Source organism: Microcebus murinus, chromosome 25 (genome assembly GCF_040939455.1).
Source record: "Microcebus murinus isolate Inina chromosome 25, M.murinus_Inina_mat1.0, whole genome shotgun sequence".
Classification (NCBI taxonomy): Eukaryota; Metazoa; Chordata; class Mammalia; order Primates; family Cheirogaleidae; genus Microcebus; species Microcebus murinus.
This window is the reverse complement of record NC_134128.1, coordinates 16,468,013-16,492,303: the sequence shown is the minus strand read 5'-3', so window position 1 is coordinate 16,492,303 and position 24,291 is coordinate 16,468,013.

Genomic DNA, 24,291 nt, shown 5'->3' with positions numbered 1-24,291 from the left:
AGGAGTTCGAAACCAGCCTGAGCAAGAGTGAGACCCCGTCTCTACTGAAAATAGAAACAAATTAATTGGCCAATTAAAAACATACAGAAAAAATTAGCCAGGCATGGTGGCACATGCTGGTAGTCCCAGCTACTTGGGAGGCTGAGGCAGGAGGATTGCTTGAACCCAGGAGTTTGAGGTTGCTGTGAGCTAGGCTGGTGGCACAGCACTCTAGCTGGGGCAACAAGAGTGAGTTTTTTTTTTCTTCTTTCTCAAAGAAACAAAAACAAAAACAAAGTGGGCAAGACAGACAAGACAGATCGCTACTATTGCTGCTACCTCTAGTCGGACAGAGGCTGTTTGGCTTTTTGCTTGAGTTGGGAATGCAGATTTGGGCAGCAAAGGGAGCAAAAGAATAACATGATGTAGCTACCAGGGAAGGCAGCCCTGACAGCGTCTGCCAGAGATCAGCAATGTCGGCGGTGCTGCCTGGAATTGGTAAATAGCACAGGGGACATTTTTACCCAGGAGAAAAATAGAGCGTTGTTATTTGTGTGTGGGCTGTGTGATGAAGTCGGTTTTGCTAGTTGTGCAACTACTGCTTGTCAAACTCAAATGGCAATCGGATCATTGGGATCTTTTGTCCCGGCTGCCCCGGCAGCATTTGATGAACAGGAGTAGCTACAGAGTGACTATAACCAACCCCAGACAAAAGGCACCATCTCCTCCCCTCGTCATCCTTCTTGTACTCCTGCTCCCATGCCAGCTCTCTCGTTCCTCATGCTGCCTTCATGACACGTGGTTCCCTGGTTGTCCCCATCTGGTCCCCAGGTCTCCTGGCAGAGCCTCACCTCACACTTCTGGGCTGTGACGGTTTGCTTGCTTGGTGTGAGAACAGCTGTAGAAGGAACTGTGAAGTCAGGCACCCCTTGTGGAAGAGTCTGGAACATCCTTGATAATAGTCACCATGGATACTGTGCTTTCTAGGTACCTGATATTTATCAAGCACATCACAGATCATTTCATCCTCACTGGAACCCAATGGTGTATGTATCGTTTTCTTCATTTTATAAATAAGCTAAATGGGGCTCAGAGAGGTTAAGTGATTTCCCCCAAAATCACACCGCTTTAAATGGAATATCTGGGCCTCAAACCGAGGCTTGTCACACCCTTGACTGTACTTTACTTTTCTCCTTCTTGGAGGACATGGGGGTAGGAGGAGGTAGACTGGTCTTAGAGTTGGGGGCTCCTGTGGGACTTCTCTCCACCTTTCCTGGGCTGTCAGGGAGGTTAGAAGAAGTCCTTTATCTTCTGTATCTCGCTTGTTGCTTCCTGGTCTTGGGTGGTCTTATCCTGGCCTCAGGCCACTGTTGGTGGCATCTCAGGTGGCTGAGCACAGGTAGGGGACAGGAAAGGGGAAGTGCATAAGGAGTTTCCAGCACAAAATCGACACCCACCCAGAACCATGGCTGCAAGTGAAGATGGCAGAAAGCTTGGGCAGGTCCTGCCATGCAAAAGCTGGAATGGAGATGCTGGCTGGTGGGACAAGGTGCACATTTGCTCCCAAACTCCAAGCATGGCCTTTGGATAATAGCAGCACAGAGGTCTAGTTCACCTTAAAAATACTTAATGTAGTGTTTCTGGCTCTGTAAAAAAGTTCTGGGTTCGTGCCACAGGAAAAGAATGCCTAATGGATGGATTGAGTAACCCAACTATGGAGAGTAAAATGCTGTTTTCTGCTAGCAGGAGCCTACCTTGATCAGTCTGCGCTGGTGCGTCTTCCAGAAGCAGATCCTTCTAGAACAGTAATTCCTGGTACTTATACCGTAGCTGCTCCATGTGGGCATTCCACATGTTTTGCTTTCATTTAAGACGTAAAGCAATCCTAAAGAGTAATCACTATTTCCCCTGTTTATGGAACTGACTTGCTCCAGACACCACAGCTAGCAAGCAACAGGAAAGAGATTTGAACTCAGACCCGATTCCCAAGCCTGGGTGTCTGTTGGTTCCCTGATTTCTTTACTATTCCCACAGATGTTGCTTTGCAGCATTCTTTGTCATTTTAGCCTAGTTGTCAAAGGGGTCTCGCTGTGCCCAGCTTCTAGGGAGACTCTCCATGGGTTAAATCTGTGTGCGCCATGCTCAGGGTTCTGCCTACCCCTCCTCCTTGCCTTATAAGGAGGAGGTCAAGTTCCCCGCCGCCTTCTGGGAGAGGGACGGAAGGCAGTCATCACAGCTGTGTGGGGTTTCCATGATTCAAGGCAGCTTTGTCCTTTGGGTCCTCTGCCACACTCCCTGTCTTTGTGCCAGCCAGCTTCATCTTCTTGTCCTCTGGACACTTCAAGTGTCCTATCCTGGGTCCTTCCTTGTGTGGCCTTTGATTTCTCCTCCCCTTCCCGAGCCATGTCCTATCCAGCCTGGATGAGAAATCTGGTCCAGTAAACATGATCTTGCCTGGAACTTAGGTTGCATTTTCCCCCCTAATCCTCTCATGGGTTGGGGAAGGGAAAATGGTCCTTTGGGTCCAAAAAAGGAAGAGAGAAGAAGGGGAGGGAAATATATGGACATACCAGCGTACTCCTTCCAGATAACCTGTGTTGGTTTCTTTCTTTTTTTTCTTTTCTTTTTTTTTGTCACCTGGGTTAGAGTGCTGTTACATCAGCCTAGCTCACAGCAACCTCAAACTCCTGGGCTCAAGCAATCCTCCCTCCTCAGCCTCCCCAGTAGCTGGGATTACAGGTGCTTGCCCCATACCCAGCTAATCTTTTTATTTTTAGTAGAGATGGGGTCTCGCTCTTGCTCAGATTGGTCTCGAACTCCTGACCTCAAGTGATCCTCCTATCTCTGCCTCCCAGAGTGCTAGGATTACAGGTGTAAGCCACCTTGCTCATCCCAGATAACCTGTGTTGGAATGGGCTGAAGATAACTTAGTTGTTCCACAGTCAGGGGTCTAGCTAAGGATTGTTGGGCTTGAAATGTATTTAATTCTGGGTTCCTTTAAAAGATAAAGACACCATTTATGCTATCCTGGATTAAGCTTAGGCCCATAATACAAAGCGAGAAGACACAAGATCTGGAAAATGGGCTACACATCTACTCGCCATCAAATTGGTACTGACTGACTAAAACTATGGTGCTCAAAAAATGGTAGTGTTCAACAGGGATTTTGGGGGGGGAGACCCACATCTTAAGGAAGTGGCAAGCATTGTGGGGGGGGAAGGGATTACCTCTATCACTTTTTAGGGAGAGGTAAAGATATACATTATAACCAAAATGTCTGAAAAAATGTATAATTGGGAAGTGGGCAGGGGGAAGGGGGAGGAGGGGAAGGGTATATACTTACATGGTGGGTTCGGTGCGTACCACCTGGAGGCTGGACATGCTAGAAGCTCTGGCATAGCAGGGTGGGGGGGCAGGGGCAAAATATGTAACCCTAACAATATCTGTACCCCCATAATATGATGTAATAAAAAATTATTTAAAAAAAGGACTAACAAAACTGTGATTCAAAAATCAGATACAGAGCCTGAGCAGAGGTCCATAGGAGTGTGGAACTTTGAAACTAGAATGTCATCAGTTTCCCAATGAATCTGCCTGTGTGCACACCTTTCAGCCTCATTTTGGTAAGAGCCATCCAAGATGTTTGAGGTGGTGAGGGATGGTTTCATGAACTGACATTTCTTTACCAAATGTGCATCACGAGCAGGCACAAAACAGTTTATGCAACCTGTTCTGCAACGCAATGCAACCCAGGCTCCTGGCCTTTTATGTGGCCCAGCCTCACCGGGTCTGCCCAGCTGAGACCAGCGACACTCTTGAGGCAGGACTCTGTCGCCTTATAGTCGGCATCAGGCAGTCTCACTGCACCTCTCCCTTGTCCCAACCTGAGATTGAACTTTGAGTGTCATCCTTGGGGTACCCAGCACTGGCTGAATTCTCCTCTATGCTCAGTTCTTGCAGAGCTGAAGAGTGTCTCTAAACAATTTGAGTGAATCCGCACGCTCTGCATGGATACCTTTCTTTTCACCAGTGAAAGGAAATTGCTAATATTCCTTATGCTACAGAAAATGTCACATGACATTTCACCAAGGAAAACCCACTTTTGACACCCATTATGTTCCTTTGCAAAATTAGATTTTGAAATGTTTATAAATTTATTGATTGTCATTATTTATTTAATTTTTGCTTTATGTTTAATTTATTTTTTTAATTTATGCCCAGTGAACTTTATTTATTTATTTATTTTTTATTTCAGCATATTCTGGGGTTACAAATTTTAAGGTTTCAAATAATGCCCTTGCCTCTCCTCCCCACACAAGTCTGAGTTTCAAGCGTGACCATCCCCCAGATGGTGCACATCTCACTCATTATGTATGTATATACCCCACTCCCCCCTCCAACTTACCCAATACCCAATTAATGTAGTTCTTATGTGTCCACGTAGGTGCTGCTCAGTTAATACCAGTTTGCTGGTGAGTATATGTGGTGCTTGTTTTTCCATTCTTGGGATACTTCTCTTAGTAGTATGGGTTCCAGCTCTATCCAGGAAAATACAAGAGATGCTAGATCACCGTTGTTTCTTAGAGCTGAATAGTACTCCATGGTATACATATATCACATGATCAAACTAAAAAGCTTCTGCACAGCCAAAGAAATAGTCGTGAAAGTAAACAGACAACCTACAGAATGGGAGAAAATGTTCGCATCCTACCCATCTGATAAGGGGCTGATAACTAGAATCTACTTAGAACTCACGAAAATCAGCAAGAGAAAGTTATTGTTTTTTAAATTGTGGAAAATATACACAACATTCAAATTGGCCATCTGAACCATTTTAAGTGTATAGTTTCACAGCATTAAATACATTTGCATTGTTGTGCAACCCATCCCCAACCCCATCCGTCTCCAGAGCACTTGTCATCTTGCAACATAAAGTCTGTCCCCATGAAACATTAACTCCCTTTTCCTTCCTTCCCCCAAGTCCCTGAAAATCATCCGTCTCTATGAAACTGACTACTTTAAGTACTTCATTAACTGGACTCATACAATGCCTGTCCTTTCGTGGTTGTCCCATGCAACCTGCGACCTCTTCCTGTAAGTCCTGAAAAGTGGGGCACAGGCTCTTCTTGGGGCTCCTTCTTTCTCACGTCTGATCGTGAGATTTGATTGGGGTGGGGGAGGGGCAGGTCCCTGGGGAGGTAGCAGGAGGCAGGTGGAGTCACCTTTTTCTCTTTAGGTTTTGAGACGGCCGATCAAACTGCCACGTCTGCCTGCTTCTTCCACTTCCTGGTACTCTCCAATTAATAATGGCTCTCATCAGTGACTTAAGCTTGTATGAGAGCAAATGACAGACACCTGGACACGTCTGGCCCTGCGTGGCAGGCTGCAGGCTCGCTCTGAGGTCTACTTGCAGGGACTCTGACTAGGAATTTTCTGGAGACAGAGATAGAGAAGGAGAGAGAGCGAAAAAAATAAGACATCTCATCTTTGTTTTTAATTAATGCAGTCACTGGTTTTTCATTCCAAAGTGTCACACACAGAAAATCAAAGAAGGCCTTGTATAAATAGTAAGAAGAAAAGGTTCTATTTATTAGTAATGGGAAGCAGTTTCAAGGAGAGCATGACAGAGCTCTGATACTCTTGGCATTTCTCTTCAGGTGAAATCTCTCAAAAATCACAACATAAATTATAGATTTGTCCAAGTCTTTTCATGATAGGATATTGAATCTCATTTTAATAGTGTCTTAAGTCAAAAGAAAAAAAAATATGTAAGTCCCTCTTATCTAGGTCATAACATGAATCCTTCTGATTCAACTAAAATGAGAAGAACTTTTAGGTTTTTTTTTTTTAATTGCTTTTGTTTCAGTTTAGTTCCAATCTTGAGAAAGAGTCTGAGAAAGATTATTCTAGGGATTTATTTTTTGTGTTCTCACCAGTTTCTGGGAGCGAAGGGTGATTTTGATTCAGTTGACCTGTCAGATCTGAATCCTTAGCGGCAGATGGGATGGATTCGCCCCGGGTCCACCAGCAGTTTGCCAGTTGAGTATTAGCTGTCAGCCACGCGGATGGAGAACTATGAGCTCACTCCCCTTTGGGGCTGGTTTGTTTCCTCTGGGTTTGTTGTGTTAAATCGACCGAAATGTGCTGGCTGGAGCTCGCCATCTTTACCTCCTGTTTTCACTGTGAAATGTCTCTCCAAAAAGGGCTTGCCAAGAAGAACTCCAGCTAACATACACTTCAAATGGCAACATTGCCTGAGCTCTGGTTACTATTTACATTATTATTCTTCCAGAAGAGCTTTCTCCAGAGCGTCCAGCCTCAGCTGGCCCTGCCAAACCCCTGACTTCACTGGGTGTCTCACCTGGCACCCCTCCCTTGCTTTAGCAGGCCAGGGAGTAGATGAGTAGACGCGAAGCAGCCCAGACAGGAGTCTACTGGAAGGCCATTCTTTGCTGGGCGTATTGCATCTTGAGGTACGACATCCTGGGTGCTCATCTCAGTCTCCAGAGGAGGTTGGCAGGGAGGGCGTGGTGTTTGCTGTCCCACCTTTACAGATGGAGGGGTTGCTAGAGATCACAAAGCCAGCGAATGGCGAGCTAAGTTTTGAGTAGGAAAGAGCTTCCAACTCCTGGTCTAGAGTTGTTTTCATGACATGATGCTGCCCCAGGGAAACTGATATTAGGAGATCTGGAGGAACATATGGTTGATGGTTGATATAAAATCAAAAGACCCAGTTTTGTTTTGTTTTTTTTTTTTTGGAGGCACGTTCTTGCTTTGTCTCTTGGGCTAGAGTGCCATGGTGTCATCATAGCTCACAGCAACCTCAAACTCCTGGGCTCAAGTGATCCTCCTGCCTCAGCCTCCTAAGTAGCTAGGACTACAGGCATGCACCATCACACCTGGCTAAGTTTTCTATTTTTTTTTTTTTTTGTAGAGATGGGATCTTGCTCTTGCTCAAGCTGGTCTCAAACTCCTGAGCTCAAACCATCCTCCCACCTCAGCCTCCCAGAATGCTAGTATTACAAGTGTGAGCCCCCATACCTGGCTAAATGACCCAGGTTTGAATGCAGGTCTGGCAAAATACAATCTGAGCATTTCAACCCTATGAGCCCTTGTTCCATTTTCTGTCATTCCTGTCATTTCTGTCACACGGTTCCTACTTCCTCGGATCACTGGGAGGAATGAATAACAAAAATATACAGCCACAGCTTGTAAAGATGCCCTTATGCCCCAGTAAAATCCACAAGGCTATTACAAATGTTGGAGTTGGCTACATTTTGCATTTAAGTTCATTAAGCAGGTGTTCGCTATACAAGGGGGAGTTCTGGAAGGGTGGAGGGAAGAGAGAGCTGGAGCAAGAGCTCTGAGAATGCTGCTGCCCTGGTATCATTCTACCAACGACAAACAGCAGAACTTTCACAAAGTGAGTTAGAACACTTCCCTTGATATCAGGTGGTTCCTTTATTTGTAAGTGAAGGGGTGAAATAATTAAAGCAAAATCACCACTGCATTCTTAGAATGTGAATTCACTGATTTACCAGCAGATACTTGTCGGTTATGCATTACATACCAGGCATTATTGCAGGAGCGGGTTGTCAACAGGACAGGCTCATAACCTCCTTTCTCTTCTGGGTCTTGGATTCCAGTGAAGAAACAGACAGTAAAGAAATAATGGAACGGTGTGCAAGAAATTATTGGTGCAATAATGAAAACAAGCAGGGCGATGTCAGCTGGAATGACTTGGGGGGTTATTGCGGTTGGAAAGTGAGAGAAGGCTCCTCCTGTTTGTGCCTCATCTTGGATAACCAGGAGCCAGCCATGCCAGGAAGGAAGGACACGGCCGCCGGTGGAGAGAAACCCCCAGATGAGACTTCTAAGATGGGGCTAATTCAAAAGTGATTAATATTTGTCCTTGAATATATTGCTAAAGATGCAACCCCAGAAGGCAGATGCATTGCCACACGCAGGGACAGGCACACTCACATCTCAGAAGCTCAGATTTGGCTCCCAGTCCCTGGTCTTGCCTGGGAAGGCAAGAACATTATGGGATGTCTGCAAATACACACTGCCGGGTAGCAGGGGCTGTGACAGTCCCCACTGAGTGGGGAGTCGTGGGTTGTCATTAGGTGAATTAGGTTTCCTGAAGGGGGTGAGTTGTTCTCTGTGTTTAGACAGTGAAGGACAGAGAAAAACTGAAAAGGTGTCGCTTGGGTTGAATGAAGACTCCACTTTGGACGTAGCAACAGGCAAGTAGAGTTTGGGAGCCGGTGAGTGTATAGGTTTGGTTTCTGAGGGACTAAAGAGAAATGGCCATAGTGAACAGGAAGGTGGGTATTTGCGGAGGGAATCCAAGGGTGAGCTGAGATATTTTGGTTTCATGGGATGCGCAGTTAGAAATGAATTTCCTGTAGAGAGGAAATCTAAACATGCCCATCTCTCTGGAGGACACTCGGAGGGCTGGTTCCCTCCCTCCCACCCCCCTAACTCCTTCACCCTCCCCCCACCAGCCTGCCCAGTCTGGACACATCCTTCCCTGGTCCAGTTAGATGTGTTTCTCCTCCCAGATGTAATCAACCCCTCCCCTGAGTGCCTGGGGTTTAGAATGGGAAGGTTGCCATGACAACAGCATAGCAGCAATAGCCAATAGAATTTAACCTAACCATGCTAGGAAAAAAAATGCTATGGTTTAGAGTGTCTATAAATTACTGGAAACAAGGGACAAATCTCACTCCATGCTCGGGTCAGTCTTGCAAGGTAAGAAGGAGTCCCCATCTGACAGGACACAAACACAGGATCAGCAGCCAGGTTAGCACTCAGCACCTGGAAGATACTGGCCAAGAATTTGGTTTCCTACTTTAATACCCCTCAAAAATAAAAGTTGATCTGTCATATTCTTCACTTAAAAGCTTTTGTTGTGTTTTCTCATTTCTCCACTGCATTGGACTTATGCACTCTTCCTCTCTCTTTTTAGCAATCTGTCGCCTGGCAATTTTCCTTGGGATGAAATTCAGTCTGGCTAAATTTCCAAAGACCCTCCAACCTCAAGCAGAGATCAGGATGGGTAAATGAACCCTATTATTCTACCTCCTTCTCTGGTCTTCTTTTAGTAGTGATGTATTGAAGCCTCAAACATAAAATTTGGTAAAAAATATAACAATCCCATTGCAGATTCTGTTTTTTAATTCTCTCTCATTCATTCATAAAAATAAGTGGTTTTGCTTTTAAAATTCTTTTGTCTTAGTGGCTTTATTCAGGAATTTGGGGGAGACATCATGTACCTCTTGGTGGAAGTACACACACTACCTATAAAATATTTTTGCCAAACAAACAAACAAACAAACAAACCCCCACAAAAAACCAAACCCTGAATCTGAACTTGATCAAGCATCTAAGCCATGTTATCAATTTATAAGAAATCCAGGAGACAGAGGAATACATTAAGTAATACCATCTGGATGCAATCAGCAAAATCTAGAATCTGAGAAATTTTACAGGACACAAAATGCAGCTTTTTCAATAAATACATTGCAAAGGAAAATAAAGAGAAGCAGGGGAAACATACAGATTTTAAAATTACTTACGAGACATATCAATCCTTTGTAAAGTATGGTTCTTGTTTAAATCCCGATTTTTAAAGAAAACCTGCAAAAATTATTTGACACAATCAAGAAATTTGAACACCCGATTTGAGACGATCAAGGAAACCAAATCTTTTATGACATTGAGGAGTTATTGTTTAAGTTTTTCAAAATGATAGACTTTAATAGTTTACATTAGGGTTCACTCTTGGTGTTGCAGATTTTATGGGTTTGCACAAGTGGTTAGTGACATGTATCTGCCATTGTAGCACTGCACAGAAAAGTTTGTCCTAAAACCTTCTGCACTTACCCAACCCAACTTCCCCTTTAATACTTGCCAACCACTGATATTTTAACTGTATCCATAGTTTTGTCTTCTCCAGAATGTCAGATAGTTGAAGTTTTACAGTATGTATCCTTTTCAGATTGGCTTCTTTCACTTAGTAATATGCATTTAAATTTCTGTCTTTTCATGGCTTTATAGCTCATTTTTTAAAAAAGAGTTGAGTAATATTCTATTACTTGGAATGTCTCATATAGATATTGTACATATTTTTAGATTCATACCTCAGTATTTCATTTTTGTGGGGTGATAATAAAATGGTAATGTGTTTCTAATTTCAAACTCCACTTGTTCATTGCAGGTCTACAGGAAAGCAACTGACTTTTGTAATTTAACCTTGTATCCTGCAACTGGCTATAATCACTCACTCATTTCAAAGTTTGTATTCTTTTAGATTTTCTACTTAGATAGTCATGTCATCTGCAAACAAAAACAGTTTTATTTCTTTCTTCTCAATCTGTATAAGTTTTATTTCATTTTCTTGTCTTATTGCTAGGACTTGTAGTCAAACGTTGAACAAGATTGTTAGAAGGGACATCCTTGCTTTGCTCCTGGACTTAGTGGGAAAACTGAGTTTCTCACCATTAAATATGATGCAGCTGTAGGTTTTTTGTAGATATTCTTTTTTGATAAAGAGGAAATTCCCTTCTATTCCTAATGAGAGTTTTGTTCATGAATGTGTTTCAGATTTTGGCAAATACTTTTTCTTCATTTTTGATATCATCATGTGACTTTTATTCTGTAGCCTGTTGATGTGATGGATTGTATTAATTGATTTTTTTAATGTTGAATCAACTTTGCCTACTTGGGATAAATCCCACTTGGTCATGGTGTATAATTCTTTTTCTACATTGTTGGACTTGATTTGCTAATATTTTGTTGAGGATTTTTTGCACTTATGTTCGGGAGAGATACTGGTCTGTAGTTTTCTTACAAGGTCTTTCTCTGATGTTGGTACTAGTGTAATGCTGACCTCACAGAATGAGCCAGAAATTATTTTCTTTATTTCTTATGGAAGATTGGTATAAATTTCTTCTTTTAATATTGGTAGAGTTCACCAGTGAACCCATTTGGGTGTGATACTTTATGTTTTGGAAATATTATTTAATATTATTGATTTTATTTCTTTAGCAGATATAAGCCTATTCAGATGGTCTATTTCTTCTTGCGTGAGTTTTGGCAAATTGTGTGTTTTCAGGAATCGGTCCATTTCATCTAAGGTATCAAATTTGTGTGCATAGAGCTGTTCATAGTTTCCCTTTATTACCCTTTTAAGGCCCATGTGATCTGTAGTGATGTCCCCTCTTTCATTTCTGAGGCTAGTGATTTATATTTTCTCTTTCCCTCTCTTTTTGTTAGTGAGCCTTGCTAGAGGCCTATCAAGTTTATCAGTTTTTCAAAGAACCTGCTTTTGACTATTTTTAATTTTATTGATTTCTGTTCTAATTTTTATTATGTATTTTCTTCTGTTTAGTTTGATTTTAATTTGATCTTTTTCTAGTTTCCATACATACAGTAAGCATTTACTACTTATAGCAAAATAAAATTTTCCCTTACAGTAAAAGATAAGTAATTACCATGGGGTTGGAGGAGTGGGGAAGGATGACTAGATGAAGAACTTATTTTAACATTGTTTTGCAAGGCCAGTCTATGGGCAACACATTACCCCCATTTTCATTTGTTTGAGAAAGTCTTTATTTCTCCTGCACTGTTAAGGGATAATGTCACAGGGCACAGAATTCTATATTGACAGTTCTTTTTTTCTCTCTCAATACTTTAAATATTTCAAGCCACTCTCTTCTTCTTCTTTTTTCCCCTCTACTCTCTTCTTGCCTTTTTTTCCTGGGAGAAGTCACATGTAATTCTTACCTTGGTTCCTCCAGAAGTAAGGCTTTTTCCCCCCTCCTAGATTTTTTTCAAGATTTTTTTTTCTTTACCTTTGATTTTATGAACTTTTAATATGATATACCCACATGTATTCAGTGTTCTCCAAACTTCCTGGATCTGTGGTGTGGTGTCTGACATCAATTTGCAGGAAATTCTCAGTCATTAATGTTTTAAATATTCTTTTTTGCCTGTTCTTTCCTCTCTTCCCCTTGTAATGGTATGCTACACCTTTTGTAGTTGTGCCACAGTTCTAGAATGCTCTATTCTGTCCTTTTCAATATTTCTGCTCTTTGCTTTTCAGTGTTGTAAGTTTCAACTGTCATATCCTCAAGCTCAGAGATTCTTTCCTTGGTCAAGTCTACTGTACTAATAATATGCCCATTGTTCAACTTATTTTTGGAGTGAAATAGCATAGTATGCTTTAAAAAGGAAATTTAGGGGGTAGACCCACATCTTAGCATTGTGGAGGGGAAGGGCATACCTCTAACCTTTGCTAGGGAGAGGCAAAGATATAAAATGTAACCAAAATATTAAAAAAAAAACCATTTATTGGGTGTGGGGCAGGTGGGAGGGGGAGGAGGGGATGGGTATACACATACATAATGAATGCGATGAGCACCACCTGGGGGGTGGACACGCTTGAAGCTCTGACTCAGGAGGGGAGGGGAGGCAAGGGCAATATACGTAACCTTAACATTTGTACCCCCATAATATGCTGAAATAAAAAAAAAATAAAAACAAAAAGGAAATTTACAGATTCAAACAGAAGTATTTATAAATTAAATGATACATTATTATATCTAGGATTTGCCCCATGCTAATCCAGCACGGTGTGTGTGGAAGGAAAGGGTGGAGATGAATGAGTTTGGCCATTAGTTGGTAAATGTCAAAGTTGGGTGAGACATATAGGGAGGTTTTTTTTTTAAATACTATTCTCTCTGATTTTGTATATGTTTGAAATGTCTCATAATAAAACAGATAAAAAATAAGTGAACAGAGAGAGAGGGGGAAAATAATTTATCCCAGAGAATAGACAGCTGGGGTAATTTCAGATCTTGAGGTCCCAGGGAAGGATGCTTTCCTGGGCCCCTAAAATCAGACCCAAGGGACGCAATGGTCAGCCTTTGCCAGGCATCGCTGCTTGGGAGCTGAGCCTTGTGCAGATCTGTTTTCTGTGCAGTTCAGTGTTATTCTTCCGACTCTCTAACAACCGGTGTCTGTGACTGCCTGCACAGCCCTGGGCAAATCCCACGTGCACTGTTAATCAAGTTTGCTAAACTGCCACAAAGTGTGTAGAGGTCACCAGTCCCCTCGGACTCTGCTCGGCGCTATTGATTCCTGCCTGTGCCCCGTGGTCTTGTGACCTCCCTGCCTGCCCCGTGGCCTGTGTTTCCCGTCCCTTAAGGAGTGCACTTGTCGGCTCCTCGGTTTCCTTTGCTGCGGGGAATACAGTGAGATGCCTAATAAAATTTCCTGGGCAACAATGAGGTTCAAAGTTGGCTCCTCCTGCAGAGAAGTTAAGTCTTATCTGCTTTCGGCACCACTCTCCCTGTGGTACTTAGCCAGATTTGTTGAAGCTTTTCAGAGCAATTGGTTTTCAAGCTGTCGCTGCTAACCCTGGCTCTAGCCTCAGAGGTGACCTTTCTCCAGGCTGGATTATTTACGTCTATCCTGCAGCCTCTCGGGGGAAGTGTGTTTTGGCCCCCAAACAAAGATCACTGCCTCCTAGATGACCTCAAAATATTTCCCTGCACAGGGCTCTCTCCACTGGGACACTTTGCTGAAGTTTGCTGACTTTTTATTTTAGTTGCCTGAGATTGTTTCCTTTTTGAGCTACCAGAGGCATCTCTTTGGGGATATATTGTACCCATTTCAAATAGGTTAAAAAATATATACGAATGACAGTGGGTGTAATTTTCAAAGATGAGTTTCAGAGAAGACTTTGGAGTAATGGATAGTAGTGCTGACCAAGATCAAGAAGACAGAATACATTTTTGCATCTGGAACTACCGTGGCTTAGCGGTTAAGGTCATGGCTACTGTCAGGCTCATCCGGGTTTAGATATCAGCTCTTCCACAGCTGTGTGATTTTTTTTTTTTGATTGAATTTAATTTTTAATTGACAAATAATAATTGTATACAGGCATACGTTGGAGATATCGTAGATTTTGGCTCCAGATCACCATAATACAGTAAGTGTCACAATGAAGCCAGCCAATGAGTTCTCTGGTTTTTCCCGGTACATACAAAAGTTACGTTTATACCATATTACAGTCTATTAAGTGTGCAATAGCATTATGTTTTAAAAACAATGTACCTACTTTAATTTAAAAATATTTTATTGTCAAAATATGCTGACACAGAGACCTGAAGTGAGCACATGCTGTTGGAAAAGTGTCACCAGTAGATTTGCTTACCACAGGGTTGCCACAAACCTTCAATTTGTGAAAAATGCAATATCTGCAAAGTGCAATAAAATGAGGTGTGCCTGCATATTTATGGGGTACAATGTGATGTTTTGATACATGTAAACATTATGGAATGATTAAATCACGTTAATTAACATATCCATCTCCTTCTATACTTACCAGGTTTTTGGTTGCGTGAACATTTAAAATCTACTCTCTTAGCAATTTTGAAATATACATTTCAGTTTTCGTAGCTCTACTATAGGACTTACCTGAGTGGTGAGCAGTAAGGAATAAAGGAGATATTCTATGTATGCTGCCACATAGGGACTGTGCATTAAATGGTTATTATTCATATGTTATTTAAAAAGTTAAACACAATCTATCGTCATAATTCTTACAGTGACAGCTTTCAAAACTCATAGCACTTCATTACGCATACATTATAACATGGAATACCTTGTACCGTAATTATTTTTTAGGGAATCATTTCTTAGTTAGACTAAGTGGCAGGGACTCCCCCTCCTTTATTTATTTCTTCCTAATATTTATTAATAGCACACGCCATGGTTCCCAATCGGTACTCAATACGTGTTGACTGAATGCTATCAGCAACAAGCAAAACTGCCTTTTTAAAATAATGAAACACAGTGTGTGCGTGTGCATACTCACGTACCTCCGTATCCGTGATCAAGATATTGATAATCCCAAGATGCTGGATTCATTATTTACTTCTTTCAGAAGTGGCTATTGAAGATAGCTCCTAGGGGATTCCTGTGGGTCCTTGAACCTTCTTCCTTATTCTAGAAAGAGTAGAGTGTGGAATAAAGCCATTGAAATGCGTTCAGAGGGAAAATGAGTTGCCGTTTTGTAGATGCTTGTAGATGAAGATTATTGATCTGTGGTCAGAAGGACATTCATTTTTCTAGTTTTTCTTGTAGTATGCAGGCTTCTAAACCTTCATAGTGTCTAGAATTTTCCTGGATTCTTCGCAGGTACTTCTGAGTTTTGTGTTTTGCTCTTCTGGGGTGCCAGACATGAGTCACACCTTGCTTGAGGAAAGCTGGGTGTGGTGTAATGTCAGCAAGTAGAGAATCTTTAGTTCAGGTAACTGAGATGAGTGACAGGTGAAAATACCTTGATTGATCTTTCTCTATAAAAGTATGACTCTTTGTTAAAATGTTAAAGCAGTATAACCATCACTTCAAGTCATCCTTAATTTCCTGTGATTACACACTCATTTACTTACCGTGAAGACACTATTTGGAGCAAGAATTAAAGAAATCAATCTCAAACTCACAATTTTCCGCTTTATTTCCCCAGGAATTTATTTCTTAGGTCATGCCTCTCCTCTTCTGGTCAGAAGCCCTTTGTTAGCCTGGTCTTCTGGCTTGACCCTGGTGATGCTCTATTGAGCAGCCTTGACTAAATTTTAAAGCTCTTTGAGGTGGATCCAGATTTGGATCAAATAGTTCGTATAAAAACAGCAGCAACAACAACAGCGACAATAATTTGCCAATAACAAAAAACCCACAAAAAATACCTCCGTAACTTTTTGTTTCAGGTACATAAGAAAAGTATAAAAACTTATTGCATCAACCTATTCTTTTCCCTCTATCGTCATAACACCTTTAAATACTTCAAGTTTTTATGTGCGGGAAATTCAATCTCCCACCGTAATTTTTTCCACTGTGCATCTATATCTTCCAACACACACACACACACACACACACACGTATGCACACATACATACACACATCTCCACCAGCACAAAATAATAACAAAGAATTTCAATCTTTTCTGGCATTTCAAAAACTTTTAGTGTCTGGAATACTCTTTCAAGGTAGGAAGCCTCTCTCCGGGGTACAGAGATTTTGCTCTGGGACCAACTTCTGCAGATGCAAATCAGTGACTTTCTGGATAAAGACAGATTTTCCCAAGATCTGGAAGTCAGCTTCAGTAGAGTCCTAGTTCTTCTCTTCTGGAGTCATTTTCTTTATGAGTTTAAGTCCCTTCCATGTTTTCTACAGTAACACTCCCAATGTATGTGAAACACACAATTTTAAAGGCATGCAAAAAAAGAAGAGCTCCCATACTATTGTCTCTAAAGAGGATGATTTGGATGCAGCCCTTATGAATGAGTCCAAGTGACTGCTTCAAGGCACTGGAGGAGCAAGTTCGGGGTCAACATCTTGATTAAACATACTCAACTAAAGCCAGAGTTCTGCATAAACACTGTGTTGGTTTTCTCCTTTAGCGTAACTGGGAAACTGTTGCTTGTGTCCATCATCTCACCTTGAATGAAATCCCCTAAGCACTGGGAATATTACTTGTAGACTGCTGAGAAATGGCGAAGTAGCTCAAGTTTATTTTTGCTACCATCTTACCTTCCCTCCTCTAGTGTCCTGATTTCCTGCAGTCGTTCCTCAGGCTCTAGCCTGTGTCCAATTCCCAAGGGCCTCCTTGCTGTCAGTTAATAATAGCTTTCAATGCTGTTATTCTTCTCGGGAGTTTTTGCATTTTAATAGGGCCCCCAGGGATTAAAATGCCTCTAGAACCAAAACAGTGAATCTCTAATGGTGGAATCTTAGGTACCAGTGACAGGCATTGTGGGAGATTTCATGGAGGGGGATCTCTCGGAAGACAAACACCCCAACAGACAGCCTTCAACTTGACTGACTTGGTGTGGCTGGCCCTACAAAGGAGCACAGGGATGTGAATTGATTGGTAATGAAATATCGCATTGTATTGGAAAGAAAACCTTAACCTTTGCTCATTATAGCTTTAATGTGTTAATCAGCTTTCCGGTCAACGAATGTGTGGTCATAGTTGGAGATATTTCCTAGCTGGGAAAATGATGCAATATCTTTAGGGACAATTCTCTCGAGTGACAACGCAATAGGGGATCTGAGGTTGTTGGGATGGAAATGCTTAGTAATCTGTTTCCCAGGTCTTAGCCCCTTACTGAAAAAAGCAATCACATCGACACAGAGGAGGATTGCCCGATGAACTCTTAGGTACAGGCGTGAAAACATAATAAACCCCAGACTGAACTGTTGTTTCCATATACATTTTGCACATGGATCACAGAAAGGAAAAAAAAAAAAAAGCCAGAATATTCTTCTCACCATTGTTCTGCACAAGAGGATGTCAGATTCCTGTACTTGTCTGGACTTCCCTATCGCTTTTTTTCCCCCCCTCCCCTTGCTAAGTAAACAGTGGAGCTTCATCCATTATTCAGCTATCAGAGACTGTCAGCATTTTCTGGCTGTGGAACTTGGGAGTTCTTACATTTCTTTAAAACTGTGGAAAAATGTATTTGCAAAACTGCTGGAAAGGGAAATGAAGAGAGATATCAACTCCTACAATATAATTAATCCTTGCGAGCTGCTCCCCCAGAGGGCTACCTTGAGTTTTTCTTTAGTAATGGGAATTTAGCTTTATTTCTTTTTTGGGTTGTCATTATTCACACTTAACTACCTGTGGCAAGCACGGTGGAGGAGAGAGACTGTTGTAAACAGGTTTGGAGGAGCACAGGAAGGAAAGGCTTTGAAACCGTGCCCCGAGAGGAAATGCACAGAGCCGCTCTGCAAGGCTCTGCCTTAAAGCTGGTAAACACACAGCCCTCCCCACAAGCCAAACGTTACAAATTCTACTTTCATGGCTCGTGGAAGGCTCTCTGCAATCTTTTCTGTGTTGAATGCTGCAGTTAAAAGTCATCTTTTGGGGGAGATTTTGTAGGTCAAAAGTTGCAGGTATAAGACGATTGAGAGCCATGCAGAATCGCGTGCATGTAAATATATATTTTATTGCTTTCATCTTTTGAATCAAGGAGGGTGACCTCTGCGCTTGAAAGCAGAGAACAGACATCACAAGGAGAGGGTCCAAATGCAGGAGGGGCCAGGAGATGTTGGCAAGAGCCACCCTGACGCTTAAAAATGGACTCTGTTTCCGCTTCCGGGTGACGGCTTCTAGAGGCCTCTAAAAAAAAAAATCACAGAGCCTGAATTGTTGTCTTGTTTCCTCTCTGCCATGGTGGAGTGCAAGAGCCTCTAGACACAGAGACAGAAGACCTGGTTTCAGTTCAGCAGTTCCATTTCTGGTGGCTTCTAGAGTTGACTTCTTCAAGCAGAGGGGTACCAGGGTTCACTGTACCCTTACATTTTGTGAAAGATTTTTTTTTTTTGGTAAATTGCAAAGCACTATTGGAGAGTGAGGTATTAGAACGGTGGAAAAGTTATTCTTATGAGTTTAATCACAGTCTGCATCAGTCTGAGGTTATAATGCATTATTAAATGCAGGAGAGAGTGGTGAGAATAGAAATGGCTGGTTCTTGAGAGCTTGCACCAGTGCACAAAGAAAAAGAAGGAAACACCTTTCTTTTTTGTTGGATAAAGTGATGAGAGTAGTGGATTGCTGTAAACTTGATGTAATCCTAATTTTACAAGCCGTTTGAAAGATTCTCTCATGGCAGAATGTGGGTGTTCAGGTAGAAATAATGACATTGATGAGTGTGGACGCTCAGGAAACACTTGCTACATGTGGGGAGAAGTAGCAAAAGAAATGATCCAGTTAGAGAGATCCATAGAGTGTGAACAACCACTTATCCATATTATCCCAAAGAGCAGAAATCCTCAGGGGAAAGTCACAGAGTTTCATATGTTTCAAAATATTTAACAATGGCTGCATGAAGGCAAAGAAGACACCTGTGCAAATCCGAGTGCAGTAGCCAATACGATTGAAGAAACGGTCAAGATTTAACATAGAATCCCGTGAAAACAAGTATCTGAGCGCTCACAATTTAGATGCTAGGGATGGGGTATATATATTTATCTTTAAATATGTTTATCTCACAATTTGCATAATCTTGAGCAAGTTACACTTAATCTCCAAAGATCTCAGTGTGCTAATCTATGAGATGGGATTAATAATAGTACCTGTAATAGAATGTAATAGGATAGTGCATGTTAAATACTTAGCACAGTAGCACCCAGTACCTTTAAGCCATTATTATCATTCCTATCACCATAGGTATTGTTAAGAAAAATAAATACTCTAGTGGAGGTATCTAGTCCTGGTAGGTAACTGCAAATTTAATGGTGATAACGATGAGTTTTAACACTTAGTTTAAACAATCAGTTGTGCAAGGAAGGACTGGAGAGGTCTAGTGTAACATATGAAGTGAAAGTTTTCTTCTTAATAATAAAAACTTCATTTTAACCGCAGTGTAAATCAGCTTAATCTTGACAAAGATAAAGGTTGAGTGGATAAAAGCATATTGCCCAGGTCAAAGAAGTTAAAAGTCCCTTAGTGCCCCAAAACAGCGGGATCCCATTAGAAGGACTGAGCTCAGCTCTGAACGGCTGGCTCCGAGATGGGTGGGTTAGAGAGGCTTCTAGAATCCTGTAGAAGGTGGGAAGGGAGGTGAGTCAAGGGCACAGAGTGAAGATTTGGAAGGGACAGGGTAACTGCTTTCAGATTGTCAGGCCTCTCGACAATTGCACACGTTGATTTTAATTTATAGAGGCGACTGAGTGGCTAATGCCATTGGAAGAAGATTTTCATTACTGACACTTCCCGAGAGGAAGGGCATGGCCTGCCACACGAGGACACATGGGGACACACCAGTGTCGGTCAGGAGGTAGAAAGGAGTGAGAGGACAGCACAGCCTTTGTTGTGTCTTCCGTGGGACAGGCAGGTCAGGGGAAACCGTGTAGGATGGGCTAGGTTGAATAGTGCCCGTGGATTTTGGGGCAGAGGGTTTGTCTAGGTTGAATGACCCTGGGTTGATTTAGGGCAGGGAAACTATTGGTGTGATGCATAAGCATTAGATAAAGGAGGTGGTTGGAGTATAGACTCGGGATTAGTTTGCATATGAAAGGCATGTTTGTATGCAAGTTGTTTTATTATCTCAGAAATTAGCTAGTCCTGGGAATGGCAGTCTCTTCCCATCCAGCTAGGTCCCCCAAGATGTCAAAACATCATAAAATATAAAAACTTAAAATTGCGATTAATACCTCAGGATAGAAGCCGTAGTTCTAGGGGAAGAACTAGGAACACTGGGAAGAAGTTTTAGGGAGGTAGATTTTAGGGGAAAAAAATTATTAAACTTTCTGGGAAATAGAGCCATGCAAAAGCAAAATGGATGTCTTTGTCACACCGAGAGTCCCTGCGCCCAACTGTACTCTGCAATGGGGTACTCAGGTTGTTGGTGTCACAGGTGGGATTCCTTCAATGACCATGAGGTTGGACTCAGGTGCAACTCATAGATTCTATGATTCTGTGGTTAATGGCACACCTTGTCTATGAAGGAAATTGAATGACAATTGTTTCTCTTTATGTTCTACTCCTTAGCTTCTCAGGATTAGAAGCAACTTAAAAAGATAAAAATTCAGCACTGGGGGCCGGGCGCTGTGGCTCACGCCTGTAATCCTAGCTCTTGGGAGGCCGAGGCAGGCGGATTGCTCAAGGTCAGGAGTTAAAAACCAGCCTGAGCAAGAGCGAGACCCCGTCTCTACTATAAATAAAAAAATAAAACAAAATAAAAAAATAAAGAGTTTAAAAAAAAAAAATTCAGCACTGGGAATAAGTGACTTTTTTTTTTTTTTTTTTTTTTTTTTTTTTTACATAGTTTCAATAGCTGGGGCTCCGGCAGGGAGGATTGGAAGGAAGCCACTGGAAAAAGAACCCCTTTTTTAGAGCCAGGTAAGTGGAAGCCAAGTGGCCAGATGCCTAAGTTAAAAACAATGGGCTGACCCTGAGTTCTTCTGAGAAACCAGGGACTATAAGGTTTGTGTTGGCAAAGTCTTCCTAATGAAGTCATTCTTCCACTAGACATACGTTGAACTCTTGCTTCGCCCTGTCTACTGGGCACCTTCCTGTGTGTTGGAACCATCTTTGAGAAGCAGCCTTTTGAGTGGTTATCATTTTAAGTCTGTGCTTCCATTAAGTCACTTAAGGTTTCCTTCCAATCCGAAAATTCTTTGATTTCGTGATGACGTTCTGTTTGGTGCTCTCGAAACTCTACTCCTTGGATTGACTCTACTCACGGGAGCTACTAGTGGTGTTGGCAGATCACTGTGTTTCTGTCTTGCATTATTCTGGATGCTTCCATCTGTTATGAGATAGGTAAAATCTGTTATGAGATAGGCTCTCATTTTATAGCCAAAGAAGCTGAGACATGTCCAAGATCAAGCAGCTAAGGAAGGGCAAGATTGGGAAAAATGAAATCTGCCTGTATCCCTCTCTTTGTCTTATTGCAGGGTTCTATATTATAATGATGAGTATCAAAAGCTGTCGGAAAATGGTGTTGGGAATGCCGTTCTTTGCTCTTTCCATTGGGACGGCCTCTAAATGCTCATAGAAAATATACGAAATTTGCTTTCCTTCTCAGGTGTGGGTTATTGCATCTCTATTCATTTTAAACAATCCTGTCATCACCATAACTGAAAAAATGTGTCATTTAATGTGTTATTGCTATAAAAAAAACCCCAACTCTACTTTTTAAAAAATGAACACACCAACCATACTGGATATAGTGCCTTATAATACACACAAATTTGGGAGAGAGAAGCTCATTGATAAATTTGTGATGTTCAGGCTCAAACTTCTGTTGGGACTTTGAATCAACTGGATCATAGGTAATGACCAACCAAGCTCGACAGTTTGTGTGGCCATCTGCTCAGAGCTCAGACGTGGAGTGGGGAATTAGACTAATCGTTCCATAACTTGGAGAATTCAGGACGTAGATCTGCTCTGACTGTATTGGACTCTATTTTCAAACAGTCGAGTGAAAGTTTTTCACATCTACTTTTCACTGTGTATTTGTGAAAATGAAACTTTAAGGGGTACGTACGTGTGTATTTGTGGCGTGTGGCATGTGGCATGTGTGTGATACAATGTTGGGGGGTGTGAGGGTGGGGCAGGTGAGACAGCAACGTGGCAAGGGACGTTGGCTTTAAAGTTAGATAACTTTGGGGTAGAAATACCTCACTTTTCCCAACTGTAAAATGGGGTAATAAAATTGTCTATTTCATACAGTCTTACAAGGATTACATAAGATAATTAATGCGTGTAAACTACTTCGCATAATGCCCGGCACATAATAAACACCCACGGAATGTTAGTCGCTCTTTTTGGTTGACGTCATTGTCATCGTCACCTTTAGCATCTTATTTCAGAATGCAAAATGGACTTGAGACCCTTCAGGAATAGCTTTCTTCTTTAGACCTATCTTCTCATAGGTATTTTCTGCTTTGGTAACAAATTAGCATTAAGTGGTTTATGTGTACGTGTGTGAGCATGAGTGTGAGTGTGAGTGTTGGTGAGTGTGAGTGTGTGTGTGTTTTTGTAGATCCAGTCTTTGAAAACTCTGTTTGATCGCCTTAAATTAATGGCTTCATTTGTTGAGCTAATGCCCAGTATTAGCATAGAAGAATTCCTTTCCCCCTCTTTTAAATATACGCATACACTATTGCGTATGTCATTATGGTGAATGCTAAAATAATGGCTAATACACAAGGGGCCAATTTAGCAGCAACCCTTAATCATGGCTTCCTGCCACCGGGCCCCTGATGGAAATACATAATCACAGAGAAGTGATCGTAGATAACAGAGCCCGGGAAAATTGAGCATGGGCCAGTAGCAATAGAAACCAGCCCCCACGCTCTTTTCAATATAGGTTTTAAGGAATTGAAGTTTTTTCTTGGTTTATCTTTGTCTCTTGGGCTACTGCTTCAACCTCATCGTCCTCAACTGGCAACTCATAATGGCTAGAACCCTCCCCCCTTCCCTTCCCCCTTCCCTTCCTCCCCTCTTTCCTTTCCCTCCAACCTCCCTTACCCAACACATAGCCCAGGCATTTGCTATGTGTCAAGTCTTGTGCTAGATTAAGTGGTGAATAGAACAGACATTTGCTTTGCTTTCATGGAATTTACAGAGTGGAAGGTAAAAAAAGAATATACAAGTAATTCATCTTAACTCTTACAAGAACAGAGAAGGAGAAGTTCACAGTGTGTGAGAGTTTGGGACAGGAGACCTAACTTGTTCTATGGTGGATGGGCAAGAACAGTGGTTCTGGCGAGAGGCCATTTGAGTTTGATGGTGGAAGACAGGAGTTGGCTAAGTGAAGGGCAGAGGCACCTCCAACACTGGGGATAAAACTCCAACGTGAGACTTGGAGGGAATGAATATCCAATGTATATCGCATACGTCTAGTTTTCATATATGCGTGCTCCTCTTCCTGCACTCTCCATTCTGTGCCATTGGTTTACTTGGAAATCTCGCTACTATGCGATATATAATGTTATAAAAAGTCCTGGAATCTGACATGGTAAGTTGGTCTAGTTCTTGACATTTTTTCCCCCCAGAGGAATTTAAGGATCAGCTTGTCAATGAAAAATTCTCTTGGGCTTTTAATCAGAATGCCTTTAAATTTACAAATTAACTTATAAAGGACTGATATTTTGACTCTATTGAGTTTTTTCCAATCCATAAATATGTTCGCTCTCTTGTTGATTTCAAACTTCTTGTACATCCATTAATAATTAGTTTCTTAAAGTTTATAAACATTTTTGTTAGATGAATGGCAGGTATTTATAATTATGATAGGAATTTTACATGGGAATTTAAAAAATTACCTTTTTTATTATATTTTAAGTGGCTATTACTGGTATATAAAACAGATATGTTGGCTGTGGATCTAGCAAATGGCTGTATTCTTTTTTTTAATATTTTTATTTTATTTTATTTATTTTTTATTTCAGCATATTATGAGGGTACAAATGTTAAGGTTATGTATATTGCCCTTGTTCCCCCCAAATTGCTGTATTCTTAAACATTCAAACAGTTTGTAAGGTTTTTAAATATTGGTTCTTCTAATAGCCAAGTGAGCTTCTATCAGACAAAGCTTCCCACATAGAATAACTGTACACATTGGAAAAACAAACAAAAAGAGAAAATAAAATAAGAAAAAATAAAACTAAAGCAACACTAGAAGGCACTGTAAGGTGAACAGAAACAGGAATGTGATGGAAAGGAGTTGACACTTATGAGAAGGTGACAGCTCTTAGACGATGTCCCATTTTTAGGCATTTTTA